Below are 17,124 nucleotides of genomic sequence, written 5' to 3'. Positions count from 1 at the left end.
TTGGTTGAGGTTCTCCCCATGTTGTATTAATAATTCGTCTTTCAATTCATATGACCAAAACAGTAAAAACCAAGAAAAAAATATAAACCTAGTAGTTGCCAAAACTGGGGAGGTTGCTCTCTTGTCTTCTGTGCAGGCATTCCAGAAAAATTGCTGGAAACATCGGCTGACATTCTAGTTTTGTACTTGTTTTGTAAAGAATAATCGTAAACATTCCAATGTCCACATCTTGGTTATTAGTCTTCCACTTTATTGCTTGGATGTTTCTTTAGTATTGGTAAGGTCATGTCTGCTCTTTGTTTCATTTTTTGAATGGTCATTCATTCTTTAGGTCACGCAGTGATAGTGAAGGTGCCTGCGGAGCCTGGTGTTACTCAGCACTGCTCTGCTCGGTGGCCAGAGCAGGGTTCTCAGATGGCACGTCTCTTGGTCTCTTTGCCATCTTGTGAAGGAGCATTAGGAGGACGGGGACGATGCTGATAGTTGTACGGGAGCTGGTATCTGCGGCGAACAGATGGCTCGTTTGGACCATTGGCCTCTTGTTGATTCTCTTTATCTTCAGCCTCTCCCACAGCTGGGACAGGTCGTGGTCCAGAAGGTCCCCTACAGTACCTTGGATGGTAAGTTGGATTTCGATGAACCGGTCCCTAAAGTTGAGCTCCCTCTGGGACTCCATCCTTGATCTCTCCAATCTCACCAGCATTACGGGGAGGTCCATGGAGTCTGCCATAGTGACCGCGTCTGTGACGGGAACTCCATCTGGGCCAGTCACATTGGCTGCTTCGGCACCCTTCTCTCCTTCCACCACATCAAACTCTACAGTTTCTCCATCTCCCACACTGCACAGGTATTTTTGTGGGCTATTCTTGATAGTTTATATATTTTTAATTTTGTAAAATTAATTTTAGAGAGAAGCCAAGAGAGAGAGAGAAAGCATCAATGTGAGAAACATCTATCGGCTGCCTCCCAAACACACCCTGATGGTATCAAATCCGCAACCTGCATATGTGCCCTGACAGGGAATCAAACCCTCCAACCTTTCGTGTACTGGACGACGCTCCAACTAACTGAGACTCACCAGCCAGGATTACTTATAATTTTGATGTGGTTGTGGAGGAGGTGAGTACCGCATTTACCTATGCTGCCATCTTGCTCAGAAGCCTGGTTTCATTTCTGATTTTCACAATAATTTTAACACACACCAAAACATAAGTAAAAATGTGTATAATATTTACTAGTATATAGAACACAGGAAGTAAAAATTTGTATAATATTTACTAATATATAGAACACAGGGTTATTAGCACTTAAGACACATTTGAAAATGAATTACCCTAATCTATATATCAAAAAAATTCCAAACTCAAATACAACACTGGGATTTTATTTTTTGCCTTTAATAACTTTTGTGTGATGAAATGGATAGGAGAAAAAAAAAACAGTTGAGGGAAAACACAGGACAACATTCCTTTTAGTAGGAACTCATTGTCCCTAGAGAAGCTCTCTGTATATACAAGACTAATTATCTTTGAGCACCACTAGCAATCATGCCAACATCCTGTTTCCCTTGTCACACACAGTTTGGGTTTATTTCTGGGATGTTTATAATAATCATCAATTTCACTGACTTCATATGTCTCTTCTACATCTTGAAGGTATCTAACATTCTCAAGCAGGCTGCTGAAGGATTGTTTTCCGCAGAACTCTCGGCCTCATGAACAGGAGGCTCTTCTGATGAGAAAGGCAGGGAGGCATGTCTACATCTACATTGGCAAACTGAATGCATTTCTCTGGATAGCAAAGAGGATATCTGCTTATCAGACAAGCTCTTCTTTTGGTTACAGAAGCCATTTTATCTTTCTAGAGCTACTTTTCCTACTCCCATTGGAGCTATAAATCATATATCCAGCCAATCAGAAAGCCTCTCTCTAGGGGTGGGCAAATGGGCAGAAAGTACAGCTTGGGATCCTAGGGAAAGAAAATGCTCTTCTAAATGCTAGGAATAATAAAAGCCTGGATCTATGCTACCTTATGAAAAAACATACACAAGAAGCCAACATAAACGAAAACAGAAGAGGGAGGGAAGGAGAGAGGAGAGGAGGGAGGGAGGGAGGGAAGGGAGAGAGGCAGATATTTGAATCAATTTCTTTTAACTGAATTCAGCCATTTATCGAAATATCTATTATAATGTGAATTAATAGATACATTTTGTGATTACATAGAAAAGATTATATGTCTGACACATACAACTAAAAAGGACGGAGAAAAATAGGTATCTTTGGACACCTTAATTTTTCCTGTCTTGTTGAATCTCTCTTGCCTGGCCTTCTTAGAGTCCTCTTCCCCCACTGGAACCTAAAATGTTGTGGTCTTTTTCTATCATTTTTTTTAAAATTAAATCTTTATTATTCAGATTATTACATTTGTTCCTCTTTTTTTCCCCCCATAACTCCCCTCCTTCCAGCTCCCACCCCACCCTCCACCCTCACTCCCCACCCACTGTCCTCATCCATAGGTGCACGATTTTTGTCCAGTCTCTTCCCGCATCTCCCACACCCCTTTTCCCCCCAAGAATAGTCAGTCCATTCCCTTTCTATGGCCCTGATTCTATTATAATCACCAGTTCATTCTGTACATCAGATTATTTATTCACTTGATTCTTAGATTCACTTGTTGATAGATGCATATTTGTTGTTCATAATTTGTATCTTTACCTTTTTCTTCTTCTTCCTCTTCTTAAAGGATACCTTTCAGCATTTCATATAATACTGGTTTGGTGGTGATGAACTCCTTTAGCTTTTCCTTATCTGGGAAGCTCTTTATCTGACCTTCAATTCTGAATGATAGCTTTGCTGGATAAAGTAATCTTGGTTGTAGGTTCTTGCTATTCATCACTTTGAATATTTCTTGCCACTCCCTTCTGGCCTGCAAAGTTTCTGTTGAGAAATCAGCTGACAGTCGTATGGGTATTCCCTTGTAGGTAACTGACTTTCTTTCTCTTGCTGCTTTTAAGATTCTCTCTTTGTCTTTAGCTCTTGGCATTTTAATGATGATGTGTCTTGGTGTGGTCCTCTTTGGATTCCTTTTGTTTGGGGTTCTCTGCGCTTCCTGGACTTGTAAGTCTATTTCTTTCACCAGGTGGGGGAAGTTTTCTGTCATTATTTCTTCAAATAGGTTTTCAATATCTTGCTGTCTCTCATCTTCTGGTACCCCTATAATTCTGATGTTGGTGCGTTTGAAGCTGTCCCAGAGGCTCCTTACACTATCTTCGTATTTTCGGGTTCTTTTTTCATTTTGCTTTTCCGGTTGGGTGTTTCTCGGTTCTTCGCATTTCAAATCTTTGACTTGATTCTTGCGATCCTCTGGTCTGCTGTTGGGAGTCTGTATAATATTCTTTATTTCAGTCAGTGTATGCTTACTTTCTAGTTGGTCCTTTATTACACCATCGAGGGTCTCATTAGATTTCCTGTACATCTCATCAAGTTTATCAATAGACTCTAGAAGCCTCTTGAGAGACCTCAAAAGTGTGGTTCTGAACTCAATACCCTCCCTTGATAGTTTTGTCCTGTTTCTTTGTCTCCGCATTTTTTACGCTTTCTTGGTGCACCCCCTAGTGGTCTTTGTGCGCAGTCTTGTTGTAGTTAAGCCTTTATTGTTGTAGTTAATACTAGAGGGATTTTACCTCCAGGCCGACTGGCTGTGAAAATCAGCTGTTTACAGTGGGAGAACTTCTGTCCTCTAGGGAGGTGCTAATCTAGCCTTTGCCTGAGGCTATCCGGCAAATGCCTCTGTGCAGGGCTTGGGCGGGGTGGGTCCCACGGGATCAACAGGGCGGAGGAGGGAGCAGTTATGGTTGCTCTCAGTCCGTCCCCAGGGGCTCTGCCTCTCTGTCCCAGCAACCGCTGCAAACCTCGGAGGGACCGAAGCCAGACAGTCCCGCTTCTCCCGTTTGAGTCTGGGTCCCTAGAGACTCGCCCGGATCTGGAGCTCTGAGTCTGAGGCTCCCTCCGGATTGAAACAGACAACCACGCCCTCAGCCACCAGCCCGCGCCGCGCGCACTCCGCACCTCAGTATTTTACTTCAGCACTGCGCCTCCTCTGATTCTCGGTTCCTCCTAGTTGTAGCACTTCCATTCAGCCAGCCTTCCTGTGGTTCTGGATGATGTCCGTTCCGTCTTTTAGTTGTATTTTTGAAGTGGTTGTTCGAGGCAGCAAACTCCGGCATTAACCTATGCCGCCATCTTGGTTCCCCCTTTTTCTATCATTTGCTTCCCTGTCATTCTTCTTAACCACCTCTTATATTTATTCTTTATTATATGTATTTTTGGACTTACTTGTATATGATCTCTTAAATTTTGTTGGGAAATATTCTGTGCCATAATAGCATTTATTTAATTGCCTTCTTTTCTTTCATATCAAGACTATCTAAAATGTAAGTCAGAATCAAAATTCTCGAGCTTTGTCCATGCCTCTTGAGATACCTTCCCTTTTAGATCCTCATGTTGTGAACTATGCCAATTGTTCTCAGAACTGAAATACACATTCTTAATATCAAATTGGGTAGCACTCAACCTTCGACAGAATTAGGACTTTCAAAAAACAAGGTCACTGTCTCCTAAGTGTCCTGTCATTTAGTCTTCCTTTGTTGTTGAGAATTAGATTCAGAGTAACAACTTCAATCATCACTTTATCTTCTAGGAAATGAATTATTGGGGTATCTCTATACACCGTAGTATGTCTTCATTAATGAGTTCCTCAAAGAGTCCACAGTGTGTGGGTAGATAAGGGATGTGGGAGCAGAACTGGTAATATTCGCTGGACTTGTTACCCGGAAGCATTACTCTATCCTGCTGCACAACAGCAGGGCCATGAACCAATAGTATGTAGCTTCGGAGTCACATTGAATCTTCTAATTCGCTCATACAATTTTAACTATGTCCCTTGTCCTCATTACAGCTGCCACTGTAAAGTATCAAAAATGTACTCCTATAAAATGACTTGGATGCATGTATGAATATACATCAAATTAACAAATGTATTTTGCTCTGATAAGTTTGGGGGGGGAGGAAACACACTATCACTATCCTTAATTACAGTTGCTAAAGAAACTTATTTGTTGTCACTTCTGAGTTAATTGTTGTACAAGACATTTCACTTTTAATTACTGTAATGTGATGAGAAAGTGATCTTAGAATACTTTTATCAATCTATGTAGAGTCATTCATTTCAAATCATTTCTGCTAGAAAATAAGCAAATAATATTATAATTATAATTTTATTTTATGGGTTGTTTTGATTATTGGGAAGAATATTGCTAAAAATAAATGTTAAAACAACTAAAATCCCTTGACATACTTGTCACATTAATGAACACCAAAAAAAAAACCACCTAATCATGTAGCACAGTGGTTCTCAACCTTCCTAATGCCGTGACCCTTTAATACAGTTCCTCATGTTGTGGTGACCCCAACCATAAAATTATTTTCGTTGCTACTTCATAACTGTAAATTTGCTACTGTTATGAATCATAATGTAAATATCTGATATGCAGGATGTATTTTCATTGTTACAAATTGAACATACTTAAAGCATAGTGATTAATCACAAAAACAATATGTAATTATATATGTGTTTTCCGATGGTCTTAGGCGACCCCTGTGAAAGTGTCGTTCGACCCCCAAAGGGGTCGCAACCCACAGGTTGAGAACCGCTGATGTAGCATTTTTCAAGGACAGAAAATGACAATGAACTATGACATTCAGGTGGTCTCATATTTCAAACATAGCACTATCCTACTAAGTTAAAGTGAGCACAATCTGTGTGGCTGTAGGCAAAGAGATTATCAAATGTTGGGTAATCTTTCCATTCACTGCAACTGTGGCTATATATTTGTTCATATTTTTGGAGGGCAATTTGGAGATTATCCTCCTTACCATATTTATAATATATATTTATATATCCATATATCATGTAAGTATGTAGCAAATATACACATACATATCTATCCTTTTTTAATTTTCACATCCTTTGACCTAGTAATTTTACTGTCAGAATCTAGCTTTAAAAATAAAATGGAACATCAATGAAAATGGCAGAGTAAGGAACTCTAAATTCTACCCTTTCATAAAATCGACACAAAAATGGGCAAAAACTCTCACAACCTTTCTGGAGGAAAACTAATTCTGGCAAACTATGTGGCTGAGGCTGAAGCCACTGAGGACTTGACTAGCCCTCAGGCCTCTGTCCCTGGGAGTTAGATATTATGATTGTGAAGGAATGGAGTGCAAGTCTGGATACATCTCTGAGCCCTTTATAGGCACTGAGAAGGCACAAGACTGCAGAGGCCGACAAGGCTCCTTCAGACCACGTGGAGTTGGTATTCAACAGTGAGGCCCACTGCCATGGCCACAGCAGCAGGCTGAGTTCCTTCTGTCTTGTGCTTGAAGCAGGCCTGGCTCTCTTTGGAGTCAAGAAGTCCCTGGATTTCTTATAAATTGTGTGGCTAAAACAGGCTTTAGGTAAGAGATAGTGAATTCTCTGCTAATAAGGGCAGATATCTCCACAAATATCTAACTGGAAAAATGAAGCTGACTTTATTTACAATCTAGCTGGTGAAATGGGTCATACCCAGCTGCCAGAAATACAGACCGATAAAACTCCAGCGAGAGGACATTATAAACATGGTGAGAAGGACTAAGATGAGGAATAATAAAATAGATACAACATTCTGGATAAATTTTGTTTTACTCTGCCAACTGTTAAGGACGCGTGTATGCATAACACTAATTCACTGCGGCAGCACGGCAATATTTGGAGGCCTAGTTAAACCCATCATGGCTCTGGAATGAAATATACTTTTCTCCCCATGAAAATCAGATTCCTGTGCCCAAAGTACAGCAATCTGAACTAGGGGTAAGGAGTATGTTAAAATTAGATCACAACTATAAATTTCAAAAATAGAACTAGAAAGAAATGACACTCTGTGTAAGTAATAGTTGAATCAACATTATTTTAGAGAAAGAATGTTTTGCATTTTGAAAAAGTGTAGAACAAATGTTAATCTCCTCAATCAGCTGAGTAATGGCTGACATTAGTGATTTAGTGATGATGGCTGCTGGTAGTGGTGGCCGTGTTGATCATCACAGCTGCAAAGATTACAAGTCACAGAATACAATCCTGTCATTTCTTGCAAAAGTATACTTACTTGGTCGTAAAATATTCATAGTTCTTAAGATTAAATATCTGAATATTGTTTCTGAAGGAGCAGCTGTCACCTTAAATCTAAAGTCTAGTTTGTTTACTGACTGTATTTTATATCTTTTAGAAAATGACACAAAATGGCAATAAAATCATAGTAAGTATTCTGCAGGGGAATATAAATGCCCTTTGGTTACAGTGTACATATCTTTATACATAATTCCAGTTTATTTTCCTTGGAATTATGTTAAATATGTAAAAAGCCTTTTCTCATAAAGGTAAAATGCTAGATGTTTCCTTGTTGCAATTTAGCATTAGTGTCAAGATTGCTTCAGAAAATAAGCTCCTGTTACTGTTTCAGTCTTTTAAGTGTCATTCAGCATTCTATATATGATTTTGCATAAAATAAACTTACATGATTTTATGTCAGTGTTTTAGAAAATGTGATATTAAAAATAATTTATTGAGTACAAGTATGTAAAAATGACTGACATTAAGCAACTAGGTTTTATACTGTTTTATCATATAATCATTAAATAATTTTGGGAGGTAATTATGGAAGAATTTGTTCCATAAGCTAAAAAAGAGAAGCTAATACTCATATCTATGGATTCTTACAGAGAAGAAATCAATGCATTGGTAGGTAGTTTTTAGATTAATATTGAAACAATTATGAAAAGGATCCAAATATTTTCATAATATTTCTGTATGTAATTATAAGAAAAATTATATTAAATATTTTGTCTCTTGCTTTTTGTTTTTCATTTTTTCACAAGTGAATTTTCTGACTTTTTAAGAAATCAGTTTTAGGCAGCCTTGTCAAATGGAGTCCAGATAAAAATCACTGATCAGCAGTATCTCGGCACATTTTGAAAGTGCTCAGCTCAAGCACGGACTTTTGGATGCATGGGTTTAAATTATATTTATAAGGCAAAACCTCAAAAACTTTCCAACTTTGTGGTAACAAAATTCATAAATAAAGAGAACCACAAAGATATTTTTCCACATTTAGAAGGTCACCCTTCAAGACATAGTTTCCAAATTCCAATCCTATAAAAGGTAAAAATATACAGAATCAAAAGTAGACATATTTTTATTCAAGGTAAAACATTTAATCTTTATTAACTGTGCAAAAGAGATTGAATTTTTTACCTTTATAATGTTCTACCTCTAAAAATCTTAGACATTTATCTCTAAGTTTTAGTTAATATTTTAGTTAGTAAATAGGGTTTTTTTTTAAACTGTCTTTTTTATACTTAATATACCTTCTAAAACATTTCCTATGGTTTGGATTCTTAATAATTTTTTTCTCCAATATAGCATATGTATATGTGTTATTTCTGGTAGATATATGAATACAATACTAGAACAAATATTTTCTGTGATTTTCATAAGTTACAATTATTTGGAGTGTAAAAAGAAATCTAAGATGCTGAGGATTATTAGGTATTTTCAAAAATATGTATTTAATCATCCTTTTGCTTATACACACAAATTAAAAAGTCTGAAATCTGTGAAAAAGGAGGATTACTAATAAATGATTGTCTCAAATTATGAGTAAAAATGCATTTTAGAGACATTTAATATTTTAAAAGATTGGATAAGAGCAGTTATTTTAGAAAAGATCTGTAGAATTTCAAACATGTTTCTAAAAATCACACCTCAAAATATAATAAATAGACTCAAAACAGTTCTTCATGATTTTCTAAGGAAATCAGACATAGTTATACTAAAATTAGTTATTTACCAACAGCTCATATTTGACCTTATGACTGAAATTGTTTTTAAAAAATAAATAACTACATTTCTTGAAAACCTATGGAATCTTTTGTATTTATTTTAAAATTATAATGTACTAATAATAAGAAAAAATGTGATATTTTCCCTTTATAAGTTAACAGTAATATATATAAATGGTGAGCCAAGCCTGAGCAGAAAATGACATGAGAATATGAAATATTCAAATGAGAATATGAAAATTTGCCTAAATTTTGAAAGACAAAACATTTCATGGCAAGTTACACTGACCATTTATTATGAACAAATAAAGTAAGTTATTTTAAAACATACATATAAGAATAAATTTTCAAGTAGTTTTTAAAAGGAGATAAATTCATATATATATTTAAATTATTAGCAAGTGCATCTATTTAAATCTTTTCATGATATGAGAATGTCTTGTAAGTGACGTTATATTCTTATGCTATTCTGATAATTAAATTCATCTTCGCTTTGCATTCTGTTTTTTTAAGATATTGCTTGTAACAGGATGTACATTTCAGATATAACAAAATGATGACCCTCTATAGTTCACTAAAACAGCCCATCAGTCTTAGTGAAAGGAAAATTGGATAGGACCTTATGTTTAAAAATCAATAAAAGTGTCAACTGTTAAGTTTGAATTTGAAAACCAGAAATAAAGACATTATTGTACTTGATATTTTAGCAATATTTTATGCAGACCTGTAACTATTGCTATTACTACCTCATTTTAATATGTATTTTCAATATTGTCATGTAAGCAAAGTGCCAGAAGACTTACTGCACCTTTTCTGCAGGTGCAGGGAATGTAAAGTGTTCTACATTTGGGGAATGAAAACATGACTTTCTTTCATTTGCATAAATGAATTAAGCTTACTGTTTTCTTTGGGTCAGCCTAAATCTATGTGCAATGAGAAACACAGGATGTCTTTGCCCCTTCCCATATGCAATGACTTTCATTCAAAAAATTAAACGAATAAATTTCCCTCCTGGAAATGTAAGCTATCATGAACAATTTATACGTATTTAATAAATATTTTCTATAGATTCCAATTTTTCTGCATTTACTTATTAATTTCTCTTTCATGTTATTCTCTCTCTCTCTCTCTCTCTCTCTCACACACACACACACACACACACACACACACACACACACACCTCAAACTGGTCATTGTAGCAGATGAATATAAGAATTTCCAAATACACTAGAATATCTTTTCTGAAAGATTTTAAAATAGAAGAGTTAACAATGAAAACCGGCAGTTATTTGTATGAAGTGTTTCCCTGCAAACTATGACTCCCCTGTCCCCACTTATTCAAAGCTTCGTTCAGATTTGCAATATACAGTCAGCGTCATCTGCTGTCTTCTCATTGAGGGTAATGAGGCCAGGTCCAGTCTCTCCACACCTGCTCTGTGCACTGTGTGGTCACTCAAGTCCACGAGCAGAAGAGAAATCCAGAGCTGAGTAAAACCCAGCTATGATAACATTGCGTTTCCATTTTTCAGTTTTGCCTTTCTTCTCCTGCTGCTTTCTATCAGCAGAGCACTTAACAACCTCTAATTGGTTAAGCTGTTATTTAGGCAAATTTTCATATTCTCATTTTGCAGACAAGGAATCAGGCTTCCTGCTGTGTATCTCCTGGCCCTGGGTAAGGAGCTCTTCAGATGGGAGATTCAAAGTAGGTGAGCCCGTCCTCCTGAGGCTGAGAGCTGCCTGGAGCCGCGCAGCAGGGCCTCGCAAGCCTCCGAGATCGCTGAGTTCCTGACTCCCACTTCTCCGCTCAGACCACCAGGCGACACTGCCTCTAATGACAAAAACCCTTTTCCCATTCCACCCAACTAATGCTCCAAGGACTTTCTTAATTGCGACGGATACCCTGGGATTGAGAAGCTTATTTGTGACTTGATGAATCTGCACTAGTCTTGCCTAGGTTTCTAGGTTTTGTGGCACTAAAAACTTTAGAGTAACTTTGTACTTCAAAAAAAAAAGAAGAAGCAGCAAAAAGGAAACCCTCAAGACATCCTACCTACTGAACAGAAACAAAGCATTGTCTGCGGAGAAACGATGTAATGGCTGATCTCAGAGACGCTGATGAAAATAGAATTAGGGACATATGCTCAGGCCTGACAGACCCATGACCGTTTCTGACAAACGTGGAGATTTTATTTTTTACTGTAAGTAAGGGCCTTGCCATCTTGGGTCACAAACCTGGATGGAAAAAAATGGCGAACAGAAAGCCATAGGAAAGATCGTTTGTAATACAACTTCTATTTCAGACTCACGAAATGTGACCTCTTTAGTGCAGAAATCATTCTATTCCAGAAGCATGGCTTTCCACAAAAATCAAAACTTGAAGATAATTTGTTGAAACTCAAATTGCTAGAGTTTTATTGAGCAAAAAAGAAAAGGTTAATATATGACCTATATTTCATATTAAAGTAAGGACAGGTTTAGAAATCAGTCTTGTCACAAGTTAAGTGTAAAAAGAACTCAATAACCTGATACCCTATTTAATGAAAACCCACCATAAAACCTTGGAGACTAGAGTTCAATTTATAAGAGTGAAGCAAAATTGTATTCATTTATTTTAGTCGTTTTTTGCCATGTGTATTTTGTAAATAAATTAGGCCCAGACACAGATGCCTGTTTCTTTCCATATCAGCATATGTATCACAATGTGGCATGGCCCTTACAGGTGAGTGTAAGTGTGGCTCAGTCATTTCCTAGGCGTGGGTTCCCTCCATTCACACAACGTGGGCATTCATGACCAGGATATTGTGGTGCCTAATTACCAATCACCTAATAATATACTTTGTCATCCAGAATTCCAATGCAGTTAATAGGTTTCTTTGAGCATCATCAATGCACCCAGTACAGAAATAGGCAATTCAAGAATAGAAGTTAACTTTAATCCAAGTAGTTGACTAGTTATAAACCATATTTAACAGTCTAGTAGATGATTGTTTGTTTTTAATGCAGAAACTAGAATCTACCTAGGTGTTGATATTTGAAAGTTCTTTATGATGCATACATCTTTGAGAAAGATAATACATGAATTTCATTTCTCACTGAGCTTGCAAAAGACCAGTCTCAAATCACTTCCAATTTCAGGGTTTATAGCTTAAAAACCATTAATGGGTCTGGCAGTACCAGTTAGGGGTCAGAAGAGATATAAAGCAGTGGTGTTCAACCTTCTGGCCCTTTAAATACAGTTCCTCATGTTGTGACCCAACCATAAAATGATTTTCTTTGCTACTTCATAACTGTAATGTTGCCACTGTTATGAATCATAATGTAAATATCTGATATGCAGGATGGTTTTAGGAAACCCCTGTGAAAGGGTCATTCGACCGCCAAAGGGGTCTCGACCCACAGGTTGAGAACCGCTGAATAAAGGAAAGTAGGAAGATCATTGACTAGCCAGACAGGTGGCTGAGAGAAAACCTGCCTAATCCTCAATATGCTCTGGTATTATTTCATGGTTCCCGCCCTCTAGGAGACACAATTCAATGCCGGGAACAGGCTAAGAAAGGATAGTAAACTCTAGCACACGCGATAAGTGTTAGAGAAGGTGCAATGGCGGTAGTTTGGTTCAAAAATGAATTTCATAGAGCAGAAAGCAGGCCACATAAACATGAGAAAAGACTTGGGTAGTGTAGATGGAAGACGCAGGGGTGAGCAGGACCCAGTGCATTAGCTGGGACCAGAAAGAGGGGAGGCGACTAAATATTTGCTAGAATATCAGTTAGGCAGAGGCTCAGAAGTGCGCAGGTGCACTTCCACCATCACTGAAAACAGGCGATGGAAGTCAGATGGGCCAATAACACCGACTGCCCCACCACGCAACCCTTGCAGAAGTGAGTTTACTTTATTTTTAGCATAATGTTACTATTTGTATTAGAAAAAAATGTTTACAATTAAATGAATTTTGCATGATCCATATTACTTTATAATCTTTACTGCACTGTTTTTAGGAAAGCTAAAATAACTTCGCAGATATTATCTCATTAATTTGCCCCAAATCCCTACAAGGCAGGTAGTATAAATATTCATAACCCAGTTTTCCAGATAAGGATGTAGGCAGAGTAGTGGGAAATGACCAAGCCAAGGTTCTGAAGCAAAGGCAGGAGTGAGTGATTCAAAAAGCCCTGTTGATTGTTCTGCTCATGAGAGCAGGCCGCCCTCCACCTGGGCCTCCAGTCAGGCCCCACTGCTGAAGGGCTGACACCCCCGGCATCCTGGCTTCCTGGCTTATTTCAGCTCATAGGGGTACACATATTTAAGCACATGCCTGTGTGAATTAAAAAAAAAGTGATGGCAGTTTTGCTCCACAAGGAAGTTTCTAAAGCAAATGCTGCTGAAGTCTGAAAAGGATTATATACAAAAGTACCAACAGCGGCCGTGACCCACGCCCCCAAGGAATGACATCAGATGCAGTCACAACCTGCCTGCCTGCCGCTTCACTGCGGTACATGCAACTCCCTCTGATATCCCGCCTCAGCATGGGAGAGAGGAGTTGAACTGAAGGGAAGATTGATTGTAAGCACCTCTGTGCTTTACTAAATAGAGCAGCGGTTCTCAACCTGTGGGTTGAGACCCCTTTGGGGTCGAACGACCCTTTCACAGGGGTCGCCTAAGACCATCAGAAAACACATATATAATTGCATATTGTTTTTGTGATTAATCACTATGCTTTAAGTATGTTCACTTTGTAACAATGAAAATACATCCTGCATATCAGATATTTACATTATGATTCATAACAGTAGCAAAATTACAGTTATGAAGTAACAATGAAAATAATTTTATGGTTGGGGGTCACCACAACATGAGGAACTGTATCAAAGGGTCGCGGCATTAGGAAGGTTGAGAACCACTGGAATAGAGTGTCTGTGAATTACTCAAGCACCCAAACACTGTTGCAGACTGGCGCAGTAGAAAGAAGCACCCTATTTGCAAGACCGAGTAGGAAACCATTAGATATTTCTTTCAAGGTTATATTCAAAAGGGATTTTTATGAAGACACACTTTATCAATTTTATAACAAAAACAACAATGACAAAAGTCCATAGGGAAACTGTGGTAGGAGCAGAAATGTTTTTATGCTGCAAGTTCTTACCAACTAATATTGTGCCACTTTGCATGTCAGCAAGACCAGGGAACCAAAACTCAATATGTATTTGAATTTTCCTTCTCCTCTACCCTTAATTTCCACCAAATATGGGGAATAACAATCTTTCAGACTTCATGACTCAACAACACTGATGCTAATGGGACCATGTCTATGATTTTGACGTGCCTAGCAGTTTGGATTCTGAGAATATGGTTTCATGTGAGAGATTTTTCCCCAAGTCAGTAAATTTACCTAAAAACTCTAACTTTTTAAGAAGAAACATGACTTCAAGATCTTTGCCAAGTGCTAATTTAAAAAGCTTTTAAATATTTAGAGATGGGGCTTTTTATTTTTTTAAGATTTTCATTATAGAAAGAAAGAAAAAGAAATGCCACTCTCTCATTTATTTTGTGTGAGATCACTTAAGCAAAGGGCGGTGCACTTGGCCGAGGCATTGAAGTGTCCATGACCTCAGAGAACCCTTTTTATAAACCTGCTGATGTTTGCAAATGTTACCCGAGTCAAAGTTTTCACAGGCAGAATTCTGAATTATTTCAGTTGTTTCCTGCCTCTCTCTCATATAACTATGTGCACAGTCATTGTTTTACCTTATGCCGCACCTTTGTTTCTTTAGGAAACACAGAAATACATCTTCAAGGCCACTATGGTATTAGCAACATTCATTGCAATATGTTCTCCAAGTAATTTGAAGCCTTGAAATAAAGTATAAACACACACAAACACAAACGTACATGTGTGCACTAGAACATACTCAGCATTTACATTAAATATTTTCATATATACATACCTCAATAATAGCACCACCAGGGAGTCTTAGAAAATAGAGTTCTTGGAACCCACCAGGGTAAACGGTGTATATAGACACACGAGAAATAATGTCTCCTGGACCAAGCGCAGATGCAGAAATTGTACTTCGGTGTTGGAGGTCACAGCTGGAGATGCCGGACTGGACACCAGGCTTTTCCAGATATAATCATACACTGCCACCTAGTGAGACACCCCCCGGCCCCCCAGACCCAGAAAAGATGAGAAAAAAATTAATTAACTTCTTGCAAGAGCATAAGCAATTTTAAATGATTTTACAATAAATCTGAAACTCTGCCTTCTGCAGTGCCTGCACTCCATTCCATGCATATCTTTATGACATATATCTAAATAGTGAAGATAGAGAAATCCCCGGTGTGTGCTCCATAAAGTTAATTCTACACAGATGAATCTGTAATTGGTTCCCATATTAACCCAAAGTAGGAAGATCAAGCAGGCTGCGACAATGACAGTGTTGATTAAAAAAAATGCTTCTGAATGGTTTTATGAATGGATGCTTGTGCTTTCCCATCCAAGATAAATTTTTTCTTTTTTTCCCCCCTTATTGACATTGTGCTAAGTGCTAAGTCTCTGGGATCCTCAAAAGAGTGTACAAGGTAAAATAATGATACATTACACTGAAGTGCACAGGGAAGGAATTGTGCATATGTTATGTATATATCTACTATTTTTCCTTTGTAGCAACCTGGCACCACAACTTTTATTATACTTTACTGGACTTCATTTTTAAGTAGGGTTTCTCAAGTAACAATTCCATTATCTAATACAATGTACCCTGTGGGGACTTCATCAATGTAAGCTGAATTATGAATGAATTGAAAAGACACTGTCCTATTGATGGTTTAAAATATTGGTGATGAAAATTAGGCTAGTCTGCTCTAAAATTTGTTTGAGACTCATAAACATTCTGGTTTCTAAATATCTTCATTATCTCTTTCTATAACTGCTGAGCGATATAGGTTCTTTCTATTTCCAATGTCTGTAGTTAAAGATACCGGTAGGTTCAGAAATAGAAAGAGGAAAGTATTCAGTGGAATTTTTCCTCACGAGCTCTTGCTGAGGCAGAAAGCGCTTGTCTGTTGTTGCACAAAGTCTGTATCAAACATGATCTCCAAAGTTAACTCCTCCTAAAATGATTTACAAATAGTTTTAAACCTCAGAAATGTGGAAAGATTTAATAATATGAAAGAAAGTTCTGGCCAATTACTGTTTAATTCAAGTCTATAATTGACAAATTCCCAAGACATTAGCTAGCAATTTTTTTCTTTGAAAATAAAAAGGCAAGATTAAAATTTGGATGAACAGGTAAAGAAGTAGTAAATATCCTGAAATGGCTTGAATGAGAGAAAAGATCAAGGTTTGATACAATAAAAAATTAAGTTACCTGAGGACCATTCTATGTTAGGGTTTTGAGAAAATATAAACATGCTTCGGGAACTATCTAGCGGAATTCACAGTCTCTACCAGCATACAATCAACTTAAAACAGTGTGAGAGTGGTGAGTGCACAGAGGAAACTTACTGAGGACGTAAGGTTTGATCTGGGTCTCAAAACCTTACGGAGGTTTCTTTCTTTCTAGTTCTAAATGACTTATTTTAGCTATTTTATTTATTTTCATTCAATTTTATTTTGTATGGATTTCAGATGTACAGCTTAATGGCTAGAAAGTCATATACTTTACACAGTATTCTTCTCTGTATTTCCAGTATCCCAACTGGCACCTTAAGTAGTTATATCAATATTATTGACGATATTTCCTTTCCTTTAGTTACATCCCCTGACTATTTTGTAGCTACCAATTTGTGCTTCTTAATTCCTTCACGTCTTTCACCCAGTCCCCAAATACTTTCCCATCTGGCAACCACTAGTTCGTTCTCTGTGTCTATAAGTCTGTTTCAATTTTGTTTGTTCATTTATTTTGCTCTTTAGATTCCATGTATAAGTGAAATCATATGACACTTGTCTTTCTCTGACTGACTTATTTCACTGAGCATAATACCCTCTAGGTCTATCCACGCTGTCACATACGGTAAGATGCCATTCTTTTTAATGGCCTAGTGATATTTCATTGTATATGTGTACCACCGCTTAGCAGGATTTGAATAGGTAAGAAGAGTGTCAAGTGCTTCTGGCAAAGGAGCAGGGCTCATTCAGCACTGAGATGGGAAAGTGCCCAGCAGCTCCAGGGTCACTGAAATATCAGTG

The 17,124-nt window shown here is 37.6% G+C and overlaps 1 pseudogene; it reads right to left on the bottom strand.

Moving 5' to 3' along the window:
* Positions 1-330: 330 nt before the first annotated feature.
* Positions 331-4,379, bottom strand: LOC102433063 (annotated as a pseudogene).
* Positions 4,380-17,124: the final 12,745 nt, after the last annotated feature.

Source organism: Myotis lucifugus, unplaced genomic scaffold (assembly GCF_000147115.1).
Source record: "Myotis lucifugus unplaced genomic scaffold, Myoluc2.0 scaffold_107, whole genome shotgun sequence".
NCBI lineage: Eukaryota > Metazoa > Chordata > Mammalia > Chiroptera > Vespertilionidae > Myotis > Myotis lucifugus.
This window is presented reverse-complemented; position numbering and strand designations above follow the sequence as displayed.